At 49.5% G+C, this 16,307-nt stretch overlaps 1 pseudogene; it reads right to left on the bottom strand.

Annotated features, from left to right (window-relative positions):
* Positions 1 to 6,637: 6,637 nt before the first annotated feature.
* On the bottom strand, positions 6,638 to 7,513 carry LOC119321222 (annotated as a pseudogene).
* Between the last annotated feature and the right edge of the window lie 8,794 nt (positions 7,514 to 16,307).

Here is a 16,307-nt window from a genome sequence, read left to right as displayed (position 1 = left end):
GCAATCTGTAACTAACGCAAACTTCTGGAACTCTAAAAATCCTACCAAAATAGTAAGTCCTGGAAACAATTTCTATTGATCTACAGCAAAAATAATCAACGCAAAAGCACGTTCCTGTGATTTAAAAAAACTAATTTCGTGCGTGCAAAGTTTCTGTTTTTCAGCAGAATCAAATTAACTATCACCGTAGGTTATCCTATAGGTTCTACTTGGCACAAACACTAACTAAAACATAAAAACACATCTAAACAGAAGGTATATGAAAAATTTATTACTAAACAGAAACAAAAACAAAAAACACAAAGAAAATTGGGTTGCCTCCCAACTAGCGCTATCGCTTAACGCCCCTAGCTAGGCATAAAAGCGAAGATAGATCTTAGTAGTGCCATCTTTGGCACTCAATTCATAAGTAGCTCGCATGATAGATTCATAAGGTAATTTGACTTTCTTTCTTGGAAAGTGCTCCATGCCTTTCCTTAATGGAAATTGGAATCTAATATTCCCTTCCCTCACATCAATAATCGCGCCAATCGCTCTAAGGAAAGGTCTACCAAGAATAATAGGGCAAGAAAGATTGCAATCTATATCAAGAACGATAAAATCTACGGGCACCAAATTTATATTTGCAACAATGAGAACATCATTGATCCTTCCCATTGTCTTTTTAATGGTGGAATCCGCAAGGTGCAAATTTAAAGAGCAATCATCAAGATCATGGAAACCTAGAATATCACATAAAGTTTTCGGAATCGTGCAAACACTGGCACCCAAATCACACAAAGGAAAACACTCATGATCTTTAATTTTAATCTTTATAGTAGGTTCCCACTCATAATTAAGTTTTCTAGGTATAGAAACTTCCAAATTAAGTTTTTCATCATAAGATTGCATCAAGGCATCAACGATATGTTTGGTAAAAGCTTTATTTTGACTATAATCATGAGCAGAATTAACAACGGGTTGCAACAAGGAAATACAACCTTATAAAGAACAATTATCATAATCAAATTCCTTGAAATCCGAGATAGTGGGTTCAATGCTATTTAAAGTCATGACCTCTCCAATCCCACTTTTACCAAATTTAGCATCAAGAACAAAAAACTCCAAATTATTGGGACGCCTTCTAACTAAAGTTGACTCATCTCCAGTCCCATTATTATTAAGATTCATATTGCAAATCAAAGATATAATAGGGGACACATCAATAACTTTAAGATCTTCATCATTATTTTTATTGAAACTAGAAGAGCACGCCTTTACAAAGCAATCTTTCTTAGCACGCAATCTAGTGTTTCTCTCCTTGCACTCGTCAATGGAAATTCTCATTGCTTTGAGAGAATCATTGATATCATGCTTAGGAGGAGTAGATCTAAGTTTAAGAGAATCAACATCAAGTGAAAGTCTATCAACGTTCCTAGCCAAATCATCAACTTTGAGCAATTTTTTCTCAAGCAAGGCATTAAAATTCTTTTGAGAAATCATAAATTCTTTCACACTATTCTCAAAATCAAAGGGTATATTATTAAAATTACCATAAGAATTATTGTAGGAATTTCCATAATTATTAGAGGAATTACTAGGGAACGGTCTAGGATTAAAGTTTCCTCTATAAGCATTGTTTCCAAAACTATTCCTACCAACAAAATTCATATCCATAGATTCATTATTATTCTCAATCAAAGTAGACAAAGGCATATCATTGGGATCAAGAGGAGCATTCTTAGTAGCAAAAAATTTCATAAGTTCATCCATCTTTCCACTCAAAACATTAATTTCTTCTATAGCATGCACTTTTTTACTAGTAGATCTTTCGGTGTGCCATTGAGAATAATTAGCCATAATATTATCAAGAAGTTTCGTAGCATCTCCTAAAGTCATTTCCATAAAAGTGCCTCCCGCAGTCGAATCTAAAACATTTCTAGAAGCAAAGTTCAAACCGGCATAAAATTTTTGTATGATCATCCATAAATTCAAACCATGAGTAGGGCAATTGCGAATCATCAATTTCATTCTTTCCCAATATTTGGCAACATGCTCATGATCAAGTTGTTTAAAATTCATAATATCATTCCTAAGATTGATAATCTTAGTGGGAGGAAAATATTTAGAGATAAAAGCATCTTTGCACTTATTCCAAGAATCAATACTATTTTTAGGCAAAGACGAAAACCAAACTTTAGCACGATCTCTAAGTGAAAACGGAAATAACTTCAATTTAACAATATCATTATCCGTATGTTTCTTATTTTGCATATCGCACAAATCAACAAAGTTGTTTAGATGGTAGTGGCATCTTCACAAGGAAGGCCGGCGAATTGATCTTTCATAACAAGATTCAACAAAGCAGTATTGATTTCACAAGACTCAACATCATTAAGAGGAGCAATCGGAGTACTAAGGAAATCATTATTATTGGTATTGGAAAAATCACACAATTTGGTATTATCTTGCGCCATGGCAACAAGTAATCCAACACACAAGCAAATAGAAAAAGGCAATTGAAAAAGAGAGGAGAAGATTGGGAAAGAGACGGCAAATAAAACGACAAGGGTGAAGTGGGGGAGAGGAAAACAAGAGGAAAATGGCAAATAATGTAAATGCGAAGGAGATGAGTTTGTGATGGGTACTTGGTATGTCTTGAATTGAGCGAAGACCTCCCCGGCAACGGCGCCAGAAATCCTTCTTGCTACGTCTTGAGCTTGCGTTGGTTTTCCTTGAAGAGGAAATGGTGATGCAGCAATAGTAGCGTAAGTATTTCCCTCAGTTTTTGAGAACCAAGGTATCAATCCAGTAGGAGGCTCCTCAAAAGTCCCACGCACCTACACAAACAAACAAAGAACTCGCAACCAACGCAATAAATGGGGTTATCAATCCCTTCACGGCCACTTGCGAAAGAGAGATCTGATAGAGATAGTATGATAAGATAAATATATTTTTGGTATTTTATAATATAGATTGGAAAAGTAAAGAAGTAGATTGAAAGCTTATATGATAAAAGACAGACCCGGGGGCCATAGGTTTCACTAGTGGCTTCTCTCAAGATAGCATAAGTATTATGGTGGGTGAACAAATTACTATCGAGCAATTGATAGAAAAGCGAATAATTATGAGATTATCTAGGCATGATCATGTATATAGGCATCACGTCCACGACACGTAGACCAACTTCTTCCTGCATCTACTACTATTACTCCACACATCGACCGCTATCCAGCATGCATCTAGAGTATTAAGTTCATAAGAACATAGTAACGCATTAAGAAAGATGACATGATTTAGAGGGATAAACTCATGCAATATGATATAAACCCCATTTTTTTATCCTTGATGGCAACAATACAATACGTGCCTTGCAACCCTTATTGTCACTGGGTAAGGACACCGCAAGATTGAACCCAAAGCTAAGCACTTCTCCCATTGCAAGAAAGATCAATCTAGTAGGCCAAACCAAACTGATAATTCGAAGAGACTTGCAAAGATAACTCAATCATACATAAAAGAATTCAGAGGAGATTCAAATATTTCTCATAGATAAACTTGATCATAACCCACAATTCATCGGATCTCGACAAACACACCGCAAAAAGAGTTACATCGAATAGATCTCCACAAGAGAGGGGGAGAACATGGTATTGAGATCCAAAAGGAGAGAAGAAGACATCTAGATAATAACTATGGACCTGAAGGTCTGGGGTAAACTACTCACAACTCATCGGAAGGGCTATGATGTTGATGTAGAAGCCCTCCGTGGTTGATTCCCCCTCCGATGGAGAGCCGGCGAAGGCTCCAAGATGGGATCTCACGGATACAGAAGGTTACGACGGTGGAAATTGTTTTTCGTTGGCTCCTTGGATGTTTTCAGGGTACGTGGGTATGTATAGGAGGAAGAAGTAGGTCGGTGGCCGCCCGAGGGGCTCACGAGATAGGGGGCGCGCCCTGTAGGGGTGGGCGCGCCCTCCACCCTCGTGGCCGCCTCGGCTGCTTCTTGACTTGCACTCCAAGTCCTCTGGATCACGTTCGTTCCAAAAATCACGCTCTGGAAGGTTTCATTCCGTTTGGACTCTGTTTGATATTTCTTTTCTTCGAAATACTGAAATAGGAAAAAAAACAGCAATACGGGTTGGGCCTCCGGTTAGTAGGTTAGTCCCAAAAATGATATAAATGTGTAAAATAAAGCCCATAAACATCCAAAAGGGGTAATATAATAGCATGGAACAATCAAAAATTATAGATATGTTGGAGAAGTATCAGGCTCCTTGTGATCCCGTAGGTGTCGTTTCCCCGACATCTTTGGCGCGCCAGGTAGGGGGTAGAAGTTTTGAAATCTGGTCTAGTAGTTAGTGCAACAGTTTCTTCATCACCATGGCTCCGAAGAAGAAGACGATCATGATGATCGGTTCGTCTGGAGTCGGTCTGCCCGTGCCAGCGCGAACGGGCGACGTGGCAACCGCTGGTGGTGGAAGAGATCAAGATCAACCATGCCATTCTGGTACCAGAATCCAGGCGTGCGGCGTCATCCATAGCAGCGACGACGATCCGCGCACCACCGCATGCAAGGACGGACCCGTGCTGCCTACGGGCGCCACGGGGACCTCCAAGGGTAGGAAGACAACTCCGCCGACGCACGCACCACGGCCCTCCCAGGTCATGCTCGATGAGAAGTGCCTCGACGTTGGTGACCTCGGGCGTCGTCTCAGCAAGAGCCCTCAGCATCATTCTCAAGATGCGCAGGCAGACATGTATTCCAAGATGTTGGTGAAAAAAGCGCGTGGCCGCGGAACCATGACGGAACTCCTTCTAACGTAGTTAGAAGTCCGAGCTCCTCCCATTCCTCGTGCTTGTCTCTGCCACCGACGCGAGCAGAAGCATTGGCACGAGCGCAGCTACTCCTCGACTTTCCTCCTGCTGCGGAGAGGCAAGAAGAATGGAGGGCTGCTATACAAAGCCTTATTGGCCACGCCAACAGGGATGGCCACCAGGAGGCGAGTCCCTTGCGGCGCCGGACCGCTGAGCCGGCGCACATTGTTAGCGGAAGGGTTGGAGGCGCTGCAACCACGGTGCACTCCCCTCCACCACGGCAGCGGCACTCGCCAGCTCGTCAGGTTGATGCCCGTGATAACATGTCCATGGCGTCGTCCGATCCACGAGCACGTCGCAATCAACGTCTAGTTCTTCGGGAACGGCTCAAGGAGGACGCCCGGACCACCATCGAGCGGCAATGGGAAGCGCGCCACCAATCTGATAGGCATGCAGGGCCCACCGTGTACAAGCCTGTGCCGGGGGATGCTGACGACTTGCCTTATGCAATGACATGTCCAGCGTTTACCAATGAGTTGTGGCAGTTTGAGTGGCCCATAACCCGCACGTTCAAACCAGAGGTCCCGGAGAAGTACGATGGCAAGACCCATCCGTCCGAGTTCCTGAGCGTTTATACCATTGCGATGCAAGCTGCCGGGGCTCGGGACGACAAGGTGCTCGCCAACTATTTCCCGTTGGTGCTCAAGCCCAACACCAGGTCATGGCTGAGGCACCTGTCAATAGATTCCATCTCCTCTTGGTCGGATATGTGCCACAAGTTTGTTGGCGTCTTCACTGGAGGCCACATAGCTCCTGGCCAAGCAAGTGATTTGCATGTCATCCCCCAGAAGGATGGCAAATGCTTGCGCAAGTACATACAGAGATTCAGCCGGGTGCAATATAACATCCCCGATGTTCATCCCGCTGTTGTCATCAGCGCATTCCATTAGAATGTGTGCAATCGTAAGATGCGCAAAGAGCTAGTGATGAACAAGGTTACGAACGTTGGCGAGCTTTATGTTCTGGCTGACAGGTGTGCCCGAGCTAAAGAAAGAAGGAAGTACCCCGACGAAGACGCCGATGCAGGAAGTGACTCTGAAGATGAGGACGTCGTCGCCCCGGCAAAGAAAGGCCGACGACACAACAGGAAGCGCAAAGGTAAGACGGTGCTTGCTGTCGAGGAATCCGGTGATCCCGGCACCGCCAAGAAGGCCAAGGTTGACGACCCCGGCAAGGAGATTGTCGGGTGCGATGCCTGCTGAGCCCTGGCGGCTGACGGCAAGCCAGAGGACTCCGACAGGCAATATTGCAAGATTCACCGCACCAAAGGCCATGACCTCCAAAACTGCCATCAAGTTGAGCAACTGATGGAAAAGCAGAGGGCTGAGTATGAGAGACGGGACAAAGAGAAGGTCCAAGATGGTTCTGAGGGATCCGGCAAGAAGCGCGGGGCGGTCGAGGAGGTTGCCGCAGCAAAGACAAGCAACAAGAGAGGCCTGCTCGAGGTTGCGACAAGAAAGAGGGAGACGATAATCCTGATGATGACTATGAGTCCAGCGAGCATGAGTTTCAGAAAGCTACGGAGGTTAGAGCATCTCCACTCCTTGGCACCCCCAGGAGGCATTTCTTTCGCCCCTTGGGGGGCTGCCGGTGAATTTTTTTGCCTGGGGGCATAAATCATTCCACTCGTTGTGCCCCCCAGGAGCAGTGTTGAGGCTCAAGTAGGCAGCGGTATTTCGTTGAGCACGCTCCGGTGCATACAGGCCCTGCTCACGGTGCAGTTCCTCCATTTGGAGAGGTCAGGGGAGGAAGCGAGTCCGGTGAGGTCGTGCTCCATGTACTAGAAGACGGGGTATATGCTGGCGGAGGAGCGGGAGGTGATGATGGTGCCGGCACCGTGGCTGCGGGGATGCAGATAGGGCGGCAGCAGCAAGAGCAATACGCAGAGCGTGGCGGAGCTCGCTGGCGTGTGAAGCATGGCGGAGCTCGCGGGCGCCGTGGGCGCGGGTGGGCTTGCGGCGGGGCAGGTCGTGGACCTCGCCAGGGAGGGCGCCGACGTCGGCCTCGCCACGCTGGAGTACATCCACGTGCACAAGATGGTGTGGCTCCTACCGCTGTCGCCTCTCGACACAGCGGTGATCTTGGCCCCATCAGCGCAGTGCGGCGGGTACACGTCTGGGGCGCCGACGACGCCGAGGCGTATGATGCCCCACCCGGCGGGCGGCGGCGCAGACCCCGTGCTCCGGCGCGGCCGCGAGCGCAGCTGCGGCGACAGGCTCGGGTGCGCGTAGAACAGGCTGCTCAACAGGGACCTCCGTGACGGCGCGGTGGCGTGGTCGGAGGAGGCGCTCTTGGACGAGTGGCTCCGGCTGACGCAGCCGTTGGAACTCGCGCTCTAGCAGTCGGAGCGCGAGCCGAAGCCCGCGGTGGACTTGATGGACTCGGACCGCGGAAGCAGTACAACGGTGGAGGCGTCGACGGAGGCGGTCGACGAGGGGCGGAGTGGGAGGAGCTTGTCGTGGGAGAAGAGCTCGTCAGCCACGCACATGTCGTCGGTCGCAGGGAGCACGGCGGCGAGGTTGAGGCGACCGGGCTGCAGGGAGAACGGCGGCGAGGCTGAGGCGGCTGGGCGGCTGGGCGTGGGCGGCCCTCCAGCGACGGACACGAGAGCGGAGAGGCGTGCCAGGCAGCGGGGACAGGAGCGAAGGGCTTCCATGTCGTGTCTGCGTGTGTGCGTGGAGGGAGAGAGAGAGTGGAGGAAGCACGTGGGTGGGCCAGTGAGGGGACAGGAGGGAGACGCTGGCAGGTGGGCCAGCGCCTAAAACGGCAAAATTAGGCCCCCCAGGAGCCCCCCAGCGCGCTGGGTGTTGCGTGGGCCTGCCGGCGCTGTTTTTTGCTTTTGCCGGCGAAAAACGAGCAGTTGGGGGCATGACTGGGGCGTTTTTTGCCCGCCGGCGCCTAAAAAGTGGCTTGGGGAGGCTTCTTGGGGGCCCTAGTGGAGATGCTCTTATGTGTGTTAATGGAGGTGCATTGTTGCATTCTTCCCACCGTCAACTTAAACAAGGGGCGTGTGAGTATTTTATCAGCTCCCTCTTGCAGGGGGCTAGATCAAGGTATTCTGGTAGCAAGCAAAGTGAAACAAAAGAAGAAGGTGGTCAGCACCTGGTTTATTTTGTCTGCTCCCTCTTGCAGGGGGCTAGATTAAGGTATTCTGGTATGCAGAAGCTTCTTTTCGGCCTTCTTATGGCCTCGAGAAAGCTGTGTCACTATTTCTAAGCACATGAGATCACCGTCGTCACTCGCCTCCCGTTGCAATGGATCTTGCACAACCCAGATGCAACCGGGAGGATTGTGGAGTGGGTGTTGGAACTGTCAAGCTTTGGTCTCAAGTTTGAAAGCACTTTGACAATTAAGAGCAGAGCCTTGGCAGAATTCATAGCAGAATGGACATCAACACGTGATGAAGAAATTCAGGAGACCACTCTTCCTGGCAAGGAAGCGAGCCGTGATTGGATTATGTACTTTGATGGGGCTTTCTCGCTGCAAGGTGCTGGTGCCGGTGTGCTACTCATCGCATGCACCGGAGAGCGCCTCATGTACGTAGTCCAGATGCACTATCCCCGGGAAAAATCAACAAACAACACTACAAAATATGAGGGACTGCTTGCCGGTCTCAGGACCGCGGCAGGCCCCAGAATCAGGAAGCTCATCATCAAAGGTGACTCATAGCTCGTCGTTAAGCAAGTCAACAAAGATTATCAGAGCCTCTTGATGGGGGCCGATGTGGATGAAGTGAGGAAGTTGGAGGAGCATTTTGACAGTCTGCAAGTAGAGCATGTTCCTCGAGCAGAGAACAACATTACCGACGACTTGTCAAAATGTGTTGCCCTCAAGTTGCCTGTGGAACCAGGTACCTTTGTGCTTCAATTGACTCAACTATCCGTTGAACCATCGGCAGGACAAAATAAGTGATGGAAGGCGGGCCCCGGCAAGTACTTTCCCGCTGAGCTCCCAGGAGTTGTCGGCAAGGAAGTTGTCGGGGACCCCGAGCTTGCCAGAGAGCAGCAGGCTCCGGCAGGGCCTCAAGCCCTTGTCGTAGAGACGGCTGCCCCCACGGCAGAAGATGCGCCTTTAGTCCTTGCCATCGAGCCTCAGGCTCCGGCATGGGTAGAGCACACCGTTTGGTTCCTCCAAACAGGGGAACTCTCTAAGGAGTAGGAAGAGGCAGAAAGAGTAGCTCGTCGGTCCAGCATGTACCAATTTGTGGATGATGTCCTATACAGAAGGACACCGAACGGCGTGAAATTAAAGTGCATTCCTCAGGAGGCGGACTGGAGCTGTTGGCAGAGATACATGGAGGCATATGTGGCTCCCACATAGGGTTAAGAGCCCTTATCAGCAAAGCATTCCGGCAAGGTTTCTTTTGGCCCACCGCTCTCCAGGATGCAACTGCACTAGTAACCAAGTGTGAAGCATACCCGTTCCATTCAAAGAAGCTTGATCAACGAACTCAAGCTCTTCAGACAATCCCTCTTTCCTGGCCATTTTCAGTCTAGGGGCTCGACATACTGGGTCCCTTTCCCCGTGCTCGGGGGCTTTGAGTACTTGTATGTTGTGATCGACAAGTTAACAAAGTGGCCAGAAGTGGAACCAGTGAGAAAGGTGACAGCACAGTCAGCCGTCAAGTTCTTCAAGGGACTAGTTTCCCGTTTTGGTGTGCCGAACAGAGTCATCACCAACAAAGGCACACAGTTCACGAGCCGCACCTTCATGCAGTATATCCAAGACCTTGGCAGCAAGGTTTGTTTTGCTTCTGTTGCTCATCCAAGAAGCAGCGGCCAGGCAGATAGGGCAAATGCCGAAGTGTTGGGAGGCCTCAAAACAAGAACTTTCGACAAGCTACACAAGTGCGGAAGACGCTGGATTGATGAGTTGCCAATGGTTCTTTGGTCAATTAGAACGACACCAATCGAGCCACTGGCCAGATGCCTTTCTCCCTGTTATACGTGGCAAAAGTAGTTCTCCCCACAGAACTCATATACAGGTCACCTTGAGTGCTTGCTTATGATGACCTTGAGCAAGAGAAGTTGCACCCAGATGATGCTACGCTCCTTGAGGGAGATCATCTTCGGGCTGTGGTGCGAGTCGCACGCTACCAACAAGCCTTGCACCGCTATCATAGCCGAAAGGTTCATGCCGGAAGCCTTGAGGAAGGCGACCTTGTTCTTCGACATATTCAATCCGCCAAGGATTCAAACAAGTTGATGCCGAAGTGGGAAGGCCCTTATCGGGCAATACGAGTCACCAGGCCCAGCGCAGTCCGCCTGGAGACCGAAGATGGCATTCTCTTGAGAAACTCCTGGAATATCAAACATCTTCGCAAGTTTTACCCGTAAGGCGTGGTTGCCAGGAGCCCCGGCGACCCCCCTTTTTGTACTAGCCTTGCCGGCAAGGCATGTTACCCTATGTACATAGCCAGGCCCAGACCCTATGCGTAGTCGAATAACTTTCAATATATGAAGTTTCCTGTTGATTTTCATGTACGCATGCTTGTCCAGTATATTGTACTACCCTTGATTCCAGCAGATACTGATGAACCGCCAAGGTTCCATGCTCCTATCCTCTCTTCTTTCCAGCCATAGTGAAGGCGCTCGGTTCCACCGTTTCTGTCATGGACTTGGCTTTAGCACAAGGTTGAGAAGACTACCTAGCACTGTGCTCCCCGGCAAACCGAATAGATAAACTTTATCTCTTGTCCATTCATGTTCGTAACCTATAACTCGTGCATTAGAAAACCTTGCCACTCTCTTTAGACCTAAGTGCTCCCATCCCTAACCCAAACGTTGCTTCAGCCAGGATGGTCGCAGTAGCCTTTGGTAAAAAGAGATTGGCAGGGGGCTAGACCCTTTGTTCGTAACCCGGCTGATGTGACTCTCCAGCAAGCACAGAGGGTGCTAGCAAGGTAGCTTGCCGGGAGAACTCGTTTATTTACATTAAAGAGGCGTTTCACCTCTGCATGGACACATACATGCATGGGTTCCTGGCAAAGTTCATATTTTTCATTAACATGCTTATGCAAGTACAAACATTACAGAACATAAGCATGGACTCGGGAGATTACATTGTTTAAAATTAAGATTTGGCAAGTGCCTACAAGTTAAAAAAAAGATAAGTGCCCCGTAATCCCCGTTCTTGCCCCTTTCCTCCCAGGCACGGCAGGTGAAGCCAAAAGGAGACACGAGAGGGGACGCGTCGATCGAGAGCATGGCGGAGGTGATATGGCGGCCACCGACACCAAAGCCAGTAGATGATGGTGCTGCCACTAATGGTCAGCCGGACTCGGAGTCATTGTTCTCCCGCCTGCTACTGTCGTCGTCGCTGGAGCTCTCCATGCAGCACCCTAAGCGGATTCCCGAGCGCCCAAAGACCTTGATGGAGAGTAGGCCGTTCTCCATTAATTTGAGCTGGAGAACGTGCCCCTCTGACAAGCTATGGGCGTGGGTAAAGGTTTTCCACCCATGGCAGAGATACATAACATGGGGAGCAGGGAAGTCGACGTCGACCCACATGTTGTCGTTCCCGCAACCCCTCATATGCATCCTCAAGGCGTGCGGTGGGTCAAGCTCCATTACCTAAGCAAACGGGGTAGGGAGGCGGAGATGACTGCACACGGGCTTGTACAGCCTGATCAAGAACTCACGGGGATGGTCTCCTACATGGCCCTCTATAGGGGGAGGGGCCGCCGGCGGAGACGCAACTGGTGCACCACCCCGTCCTCCTCTTCCCCGAGCATCGCGGCAACCTCGGCCTCACCCCTCCCTCTCCCTCTCACAGTGGGCTTCACCGCCGTGAACTCTGGAGGAGGGGGGACATGCTGTCGAGCAGAAGCCCTCGTCGCCGCCATTGAAGCACCAACGTGCCCTCTCACCATGGCGAGCGGAAGAAGGTTACCAAGCAGAAAGAGGAGGAAGGAGGTGAGTATGGAAAGTCACCATCCCTCCCCCTTTTTATAGAAGGGCAAGGCCAGGGCCCGGCCTCTCAATCCAAGGGCGGGCGCCCTGCTCAACCAATGTGGCCTCCAGAGGCACGGGGAATCAGGACCGACCCGCTGCTCCAATCAACGACGTCCGGTTTCCTGCCTCAGTGTTAATGCCCGTTCCCTCCGCATCCACCACCTACCCTTCCCAAGGCATGAAGGACACATGGCGGGTAAGCCAGAAGCATAAATACAAGTGGGACGACCGTTTTCCACCCCGTGATCATGGGGCGCTGGCACCATGCAAGCCACGACCCGAGTCCGCTTTGTAAATGAGCAGCGCCCCTGCGGCTTCCTCTTTTTATGCGGAAGGCGTGGCGCCTCTTTACTGTTAGACATGAGGCGTTGCAGGCATGTTGCGGTCGCTCCACGCGCGACCCCCACGTCACGCACTCAATGCGGATCATGGGGAAGCGCAACCGATGAGAAGATTGCGGTAGTTAATCCCTGCCATGCGTGCCCGCGCACTATTTTGGGCCTGGCCCAACGATGCTTCGCGCTCATGTGTGGCCCAGGCCCGGGAGATCCTGTCGGTGTACATAAGTATGGGCTTTTCTGTACCCCTTACTTGTGCACGGGCAGTTGTAGCCACACCTGTGGCGAGGACTTGGTGGGGCAGTAGAAGGCAAAATAGAAGACTACCAAGACAAGCATTCTAGCCAGTGAATATAGAGCAAAAGATAAGCTAGGCCTCCCCCGGCAAGACCATTGCCGGGACAGATTGCAAAGCACTAGCAAGGCCGCCACCCTTAAGGCTGAGAGCTCTGACACCATCAACAACATCAAGGCCAAAGCTCGGGGGGCACGTGCGCAGTAGCATGCAGATCTTTGTGAAGACTGGTGGCCTGCAGGTCTATGCAGAGACCAAAAGACAAGGACCCCCGGCAAGGCCTTTGCCGGGGACGACCGCGAGGCCTCGGCAAGACGCTTACCGGGGACAATTGTGCGGCCACAGCCAGGCCCACACCCGACAAGGTTTCTCCACCTCATCGCCGTTCTAGCGCGACGACTAGCTTGCCAACTAGACAGACGCCTGTGTGGCAGCATGCAGATTCTAGGCCAACTAAGCAAGAACCTGCATGGTGGCATTCTAGACAATTGCTTGGCTTGTCATCGGGGTTGTGCATGATGAAGTACTCTGTGTGATGAAGATGGAGCATAGCCAGACTATATGATTTTGTAGGGATAACTTTCTTTGGCCATGCTATTTTGAGAAGACATGATTGCTTTATTAGTATGCTTGAAGTATTATTGTTTTTATGTCAATATAAAACTTTGTTTTGAATTGTATGGATCTGAATATTCATGCCACAATAAAGAAGATTACATCTATAAATATGTTAGGTAGCATTCCACATCCAAAATTTTGTTTTTATCATCTACCTACTCGACGACGAGCAGGAGTTAAGCTTGGGGATGCTTGATACGTCTCCAACGTATCTATAATTCTTGAATGTTCCATGCTATTATGTTATCTATCTTGGACGTTTTATATGCATTTATATGCTATTCTATATTATATTTGGGACTAACCTATTAACCTAGAGCCCAGTGCCAGTTTTTGTTTTTCCTTGTTTTTTAGTTTTACTAAAAAGGAATATCATACGGAGTCCAAACAGAATAAAAATTTATGGTGATCATTTATGGACCAGAAGAGACCCAAGGAGCACTGGAGTTGTGCCAGGGGGTGACCAAGGAGGCCACAAGCCAGGGGGCGCACCCCTAGTGCTTGTGGGTCCCTTGGTTGTCCCCCTAACTTGTTTTCAACGCCAAATACTCTCATATATACTGTAACATCCAGAAAGAAACCTAGATCCGAAGTTCCGCCACCGTAAGCCTCTGTAGCCACGAAAAAACAATCGGGAGCCCATTCCAGCACCCTGAAGGAGGGGGAAACCATCATTGGAGGCCATCTTCATTATCCCGGCGGAATCCATGATGATGAGGGAGTAGTTCACCCTCGGGGCTGAGGGTATGTACCAGTAGCTATGTGTTTGATCTCTCTCTCTTGTGTTATTGATTTGGCACGATCTTGATGTGCTGCGAGCTTTGTTATTATAGTTGGATTATATGGTGTTCTTCCCTCTCTACCTTCTTGTGATGAATTGAGTCTTGCACTTTGAGGTTTCATTATGTTGGATTGAGTATTGGATTTGAGAACACTTGATGTATGTCTTGCGGTGGGATATCCGTGGTGGCAATGGGATGGTCTATTGATTCACTTGATGTATGTTTTAGCACTCAACTCGCGGATTCCCGAGGTGACATTGGGGTAATCTATGCATAGGGGTTGATGCACATTTTCGTCCTATGTTCTTTGATAGAAACTTTGGAGTGATTCTTTGTTGCATGTTGAGGGATTGTTATATGATCCAATTATTTTATCATTGTTGAGAGAATTTGCACTAGTGAAAGTATGAACCCTAGGCCTTGTTTTCAAGCATTGCAATATCTTTTTTCTCACTTTTGTTACTAGTTACCTTGCTATTTTTATATTTTCAGATTACAAAAACCTATATTTACTATCCATATTACACTTGTATCACCATCTCTTTGCCGAACTAGTGCACCTATAAAATTTACCATTGTATTGGGTGTGTTGGGGACACAAGAGACTCTTGGCGGAGTTGGGCTAGCTCGACTTCGAGCCTACGGGGCACGGATCGGTGCACGGAGGGTGGTGTTGTGCTGCTGGGAACGTGCAGAGCATGACACGGTGCTCGAACGAGCCAGAGGGGCATGGGAGCCCGCTGCTCGCTGACCATGGCGAACGGCGAAGCACGACACAGTGGTGTTGTGGCTATGAAGAGGGGAGAGGGGGAGCCGGACGGGGACCTCACCGTGTGGCTCAAGGAGGCCGACGAGAGGCTTAGGATCGCATGGGTGGTCGAGGTCGAATGCCGGCGGGTGTCGAGGAGGAAGATGATGACGACTTGCAGGGGTCGTGACTCAATCCGGGGGGCATAGGCGATGTAGCGGGCAGCAGTGACTGCAAGAACAACAGAGGCCATTGCAACGGGGAGGTCGGGTGTGGCAGATCTGAGGAGGCGAGAGCGGCGAGAGGGAAGAGCAAGTGGGGAGGGGTGAGGGAGTCCTGGACTAAGGGGTCCTCGGGCGTCTGGTCTATTGGATATGGGCCAGACTGATGGGTTGTCAAGATACAAGACAGTAGACCACTTCTCGTGTCTGATAGGGACTCCCGTATACGTGGATGGCAAGTTTTGGTGTCCGGATATGCTATTTCCTTTCTGTTAAACCGACTGTGTACAACCCTAAGCCCCTTTGGTATCTATATAAACCAGAGGGTTAGATCGAAGGCAGGATCACAACATTGATAGGTTAGCCAAGCTAGGGTTTAGCCATTATGATCTCGAGGTAGATCAACTCTTGTAACCCCTATACTCATCGAATATAATCAAGCAGGAGTAGGGTTTTATCTCCATTAAAAGGGCCTGAACCTTGTAAACACTGTGTCCTTTTGATCATTGTTACCATCGATCCTCAGACATACAGCTTGGGCCCCCCTACCCGAGATCTACCGGTTTTGACACCGACATTGGTGCTTTCATCGAGAGCTCCGCCGATCGACAGAAGGATTGATGGCACGCCTCTTCATCAATGATGATGATGCGTCCAGGGAAACCTTTCTTCCCTAATAGGTCTTTGTGTTCGGTGGCTTGGTGCTTCACGCCAACTCGATCGGCCGCCTCGAGTAGGTCGACAGTTACGCCCCCAGCCACCAGCTCGGGCTTGGAAACCTGAATTACATCACCAATATCCGAGGAGATCTGGTCTTGGAGGGGTTAGCGGCCCCGGTTGCCGCCCCTTGCCCTCATGAAGGAAGCTCTTCGCATCCGCTCTTAGATCCCGTCCAGGGGTCGACACTCACACTCGCCTCGTCCGTAGATCCGGAGCGGGTAGTAACATTCGAGAACGGGGGGATCACCCCCGCCGGACTCTCTTCTACCATGGAACTTCCGACCAGAGACCCAGATGCGGTTTTGGACTCGCCTCTGGACGATAGCTCCAAACTATCAAAGCCTGCGTCGATCGGGCCCGATCAGGTGTCAGTCGCTGAACTTAGCCCTACAGATCCACGGTGAGGGAGTCCTGGATTAGGGGGTGTCCGGATGGCCGGACTATGACCTTTGGCCTGACTCCCGGACTATGAAGATACAAGATTGAAGACTTCGTCCCGTGTCCGGATAGGGACTTTCCTTGGCGTGGAAGGCAAGCTTGGCGATACGATATGAAGATCTCCTCCCATTGTAACCGACTCTGTGTAACCCTAGCTCTCTCCGGTGTCTATATAAACTGGAAGTTTTAGTCCGTAGGACAGAGAACAATCATACCATAGGCTAGCTTCTAGAGTTTAGCCTCTCTGATCTTGTGGTAGATCAACCCTTGTAATACCCATATCATCAATATCAATCAAGCAGGAGTAGGGTTTTACCTCCACCGAGAGGGCCCGAAC

Source organism: Triticum dicoccoides, chromosome 6B (genome assembly GCF_002162155.2).
Source record: "Triticum dicoccoides isolate Atlit2015 ecotype Zavitan chromosome 6B, WEW_v2.0, whole genome shotgun sequence".
Taxonomy (NCBI): domain Eukaryota; kingdom Viridiplantae; phylum Streptophyta; class Magnoliopsida; order Poales; family Poaceae; genus Triticum; species Triticum dicoccoides.
Note: the sequence above shows the minus strand (reverse complement) of the source record. Positions and strands in the feature narration are given on the sequence as shown.